Source organism: Portunus trituberculatus, chromosome 19 (genome assembly GCF_017591435.1).
Source record: "Portunus trituberculatus isolate SZX2019 chromosome 19, ASM1759143v1, whole genome shotgun sequence".
Lineage (NCBI taxonomy): Eukaryota > Metazoa > Arthropoda > Malacostraca > Decapoda > Portunidae > Portunus > Portunus trituberculatus.
In genome coordinates this window covers 12,146,275-12,150,957 of record NC_059273.1, presented here as the reverse complement: position 1 = coordinate 12,150,957, position 4,683 = coordinate 12,146,275, and the positions used below count along the sequence as shown (strand labels likewise).

General features: G+C 41.4%; 1 non-coding gene across 1 annotated transcript; it reads right to left on the bottom strand.

The window, feature by feature from the left end:
• Positions 1–4,244: 4,244 nt before the first annotated feature.
• On the bottom strand, positions 4,245–4,318 carry Trnav-gac. Its single transcript has one exon. It is a non-coding gene; the product is annotated as a tRNA-Val (tRNA).
• Positions 4,319–4,683: the final 365 nt, after the last annotated feature.

Sequence of the window (4,683 nt, the reverse complement as noted above, 5' to 3'; positions counted from 1 at the left end):
TGCGTGTGTTTCCTTCCCCGCCTCGTCACATTACCATAGCGACGAGAGCCGAGCAAGACTAGGAGGTGAAAAAGTTGGTGTTTCTTTCTTCCTAACCCCTTCTTGCGTCTTCATAACTCTCTCTCTCTCTCTCTCTCTCTCTCTCTCTCTCTCTCTCTCTCTCTCTCTCTCTCTCTCTCAGTCATTTGGGTAGTCAGTTTATCTGTGTTTCTTTGTCTCTGTTTATTTATTCATTTTGCTCAACTTTGTTTATCCGCATCTGTTTGTTTATCTGTCTGCCTGTCAACCATTCTCTCTCTCTCTCTCTCTCTCTCGTAACATGACTAAACACGATTATACTTAATGCTAGTTTTCCAAGAACAGAAGTTAAAAGAGGAAAAGAAGAATATTCCCCCTGTAATAAGTGACTGTATACAAGCACCACCACCACAACCACCACCACCACCACCACCACCACCAGCACGCAGGTCAGTTAAGCACCGGGGCGATAAAACACGAAACAGCACATCGCCTTTATAAATTACTGAAGGTGATCATCCACTAGTAAGGAAAACCCAGAATGATGCAGGGCTGAGAGAAAACAGCTCCTGGACAAACCCACGGAGATCTGAACTTGGAGTGAATTACAAAGGTGAGACGGAAAAATTAAACGAAATAAAATTGGGAGAAAGAGGAACAAAAAAAATATAATCAGCTTCACGTTCCTGCACAGTAAAAGCCTGAACGTTATCTTTCTTTCTCACATGAACGCTCACTCCACGCTCACTTCCTTCCTTCCTTCCCTTCGCGCGTCCAGACACGTCAAAAAAAGTATGTATAAATAAGAGACGAACGCTACACCGCACTGTTTCTCCCGCAGGCGGTGGCGGCGGCGGCGAGGCTGTCCGTTGGGTGCCTAAAGGAGTCATGAGGAGGAAGAGGAGGAGGAGGAGGAGGAAGCCGCAGCCCTGAGGCGGGGAGGTCCATGGAGCAAGGAAAATGTCAGCTATATCAGCTTTTGTAGGGCGAAGGAAGGCAGGCATGGAAGAAGGAATGAAGGAAGGAAGGAAGGAAGGAAAAGAGGAGGAAGTTAGGAAGGACGGAAGATAAAAAATGTCGGAATGGGTCAGAGCTAGAGTAAGTGCAAGGAGAACCGGGGAAAAATAAATTGACAGAAAAGATAATGAAGGAAGGGAGGAAGAAAATTCAAACAGGAAGGATGGGAGAGAGTAAGAGGAAGCGAGGAGGAAAGCGAGAGATGAAGAAAATTAGAGACAAACAGGAGAAGAAGGAAAGGAGAGTGATACAAGAGGTAAAAAAAATAGAGTGAGAGAGATAAACAGAAAAAAGGAAAGAAGGACGGGAGAAACAGAAATGGAAGAAAAGGAAAGAGAAAAGAAGGAAAGAAGAATGACACAAGAAGAAAGAATGGAGTCAAAGAGATAAACAGAGGAGGAAAAGAAGGAAGGGAGAAACATAAATGGAAGGAGTAGAAGGAACGAGACAGTAGAGAAAGGAATAGAGAGACAGAAGACCAGGGCTAGAAAGGAAAAGGGAAGTGAAGTGAAGGAAAGAAAAGGGAAGGGAAAAGAAGGAAAGAAGAAAGACAAAAAGAGAAAAAATGGAATGAAAGAGATCAAAAGAAAAAGAAAACAAGGATGGGAAAAAAAGAAAGATTAGAATGAGAGAGAAGCAAGAATGAAGTGAGAGAGATAAACAAAAAAGGAAAAGAATAAAGGGAGAAGCAGAAATGGAGGGAGTAAAAGAAACGAGACAGCAGAGAAAGGAATGGAGACACTAAGAGAAGACTAGAGATAGAGAGTGAAGTGAAGAAAAGGAAAGGAAAGGGAAGGAAATGGAAGGCAGGGAGGGAAGAGATAATGCAACACACCACAAGGGACTCTGTTTGCGTGTATATGAGGGTGAGATTAGAATTATGTTGGCATGTTTCCAATCTTCCCATACCCGGATCCGCTCACCATTATATTTACGACTTCCGCACGGGGGAAGAGAAATCACCTGCGCCTGATTATTATTCATTTCTCGTTGTTAATGATCCTGCTTATAATCCTCCACGAGAGAACCGCTTGATATATATTAATACTCAGTGGTTCTTGATACCAATACTAACGTGGGTGAAGAGAGAGAAAGAAAGACAAAATTTAATGTGCTATGAAAAAAGTTTATTCCAGACTAGTATCGCTATTTGGCCTGTATTCAGAAGCGCTTTACTCTCTCAGAACGACTGTTTTCAAATGCCACACAGATTATTTGGGGTAACAAGAGACAAGGAAAGGAAAAGAGTAACGGGAAGACAGGGGAGGTAGACAGTGAGAAGAGACAAGTAGGAGAACGTCATTTGAAAAGCAACTCTCAATCAGGAATTTTTTGAAGGGAGGCAACACTAATAGTAGTCTCTCGAAACTTTCTATCTTTCCGTGTGTCTTTCTTTCTATCTTTGTTTTTATTATCTCTCTCTCTCTCTCTCTCTCTCTCTCTCTCTCTCTCTCTCTCTCTCTCTCTCTCTCTCTAATAACGACATACACCATACAATTAATCAGTAAATTACAAGATTCGTGGAAGCATTAGGGGAGAATGCATATGTGTCTGGAAATTCTCTCTCTCTCTCTCTCTCTCTCTCTCTCTCTCTCTCTCTCTCTCTCTCTCACAGCGGCGGCCAATCATAACAGCAACAGGAGGGGAGGAACGCATTCAGACACGAACACTGTACTTCATTTGATGTATTCTAATATATTCCAATGCTACTGTGGAATTCGGCCGCCTCATCCATGAAGTGAAATGAGTTTGAGTTAACTTATCATTCCAACAGTAAATTTAGCAAGCGAGAACGGGAATATTTCAGAACTAAGATGGGGAAATATTGAACGCTGCTTTGAATTATTGTTGTTATTGTTCGTGTAATTATCATCGTTATTGTTACTATTATGTTTAAAAAGTGTCTGTCATTTTCCGTATGTTCTTGTTGATCTAGTTATGCATTATACATTGTACATAATTACGTAGTTATTTGTGGAAAAGCGTCTTGTTCGTTATCTCATAGTAAATTTTGTTGTGACCTCAGTGATGATAATAATAAGGATAATAATAATAATGATGATGATGATGATGATGATGATGATGATGATGATCATGATGATGATGATAATGTATGATAATAATAATGATAATAATAAAATTGATATTAAGAACAATAAGAATGACTACATTATCATTTTCGCTATTATCCTTATCATAACCATTATTATTATTATTATTATTATCATTGTTCATCATTGTTCATTGTTCATCATTATAATTATTATTATTATTATTATTATTATTATTATTATTATTATCATTATTATCATTATTATTATTATTATTATTATTATTATTATTATTATTATCATTATTATTATTATTATTATTATCATTATTATTGTTATTATTATTACCATTAGCTGTGACAAAGCGTCGGAAATACGAGGAATGGTCAAGTTTGGAGAGAGAGAGAGAGAGAGAGAGAGAGAGAGAGAGAGAGAGAGAGAGAGAGAGAGAGAGAGAGAGAGAGAGAGAGAGAGAGAGAGAGAGAGAGAGAGAGAGAGAGAGAGAGAGAGAGAGAGAGAGAGAGAGAGAGAGAGAGAGAGAGAGAGAGAGAGAGAGAGAGAGAGAGAGAGAGAGAGAGAGAGAGAGAGAGAGAGAGAGAGAGAGAGAGAGAGAGAGAGAGAGAGAGAGAGAGAGAGAGAGAGAGAGAGAGAGAGAGAGAGAGAGAGACACTGCGAGTTAATTTCGTTCTAAACATGTTCTCGTTTCCTTTCTGACAGCAGCACACCAAAGTCTGAATGTTGAATAATGTGTGTGTGTGTGTGTGTGTGTGTGTGTGTGTGTGTGTGTGTGTGTGTGTGTGTGTGTGTGTGTGTGTGTGTGTGTGCTGGTTTCAATAAAAGAGAGTCAGTCTGTCTCCCTGTCTGTCTGCCCATATGTTTGTTTATATGCATGACTGCTAAATCTCTCTCTCTCTCTCTCTCTCTAGGCAGATGTGTGTGTGTTTCACTGTTTGATCTGCTGCAGTCTCTGACGAGACAGCCAGACGTTACCCTACGGAACGAGCTCAGAGCTCATTATTTCCGATCTTCGGATAGGTCTGAGACCAGGCACACACCACACACCGGGACAACAAGGTCACAACTCCTCGATTTACATCCCGTACCTACTCACTGCTAGGTGAACAGAGGCTACACGTGAAAGGAGACACCCAAATATCTTCACCCGGCCGGGGAATCGAACCCCGGACCTCTGGCTTGTCAAGCCAGCGCTCTAACCACTGAGCTACCGTGTGTGTGTGTGTGTGTGTGTGTGTGTGTGCTGGTTTCAATAAAAGAGAGTCAGTCAATCTGTCTGCCTGCCTGCCTGCCTGTCTGTCTGTATGTTTGTTTATATGCATGACCGCTAAATCTCTCTCTCTCTCTCTCTCTCTCTCTCTCTCTCTCTCTCTCTCTCTCTCGGTAGACGAATAATGAAATGCATATATAATGAGAGAGAGAGAGAGAGAGAGAGAGAGAGAGAGAGAGAGAGAGAGAGAGAGAGAGAGAGAGAGAGAGAGAGAGAGAGAGAGAGAGAGAGAGAGAGAGAGAGAGAGAGAGAGAGAGACGGGAAAACGTCTGGCCTTCAGTGTGGAAGGAGGCTCGAGTAGTTCCCGTACAC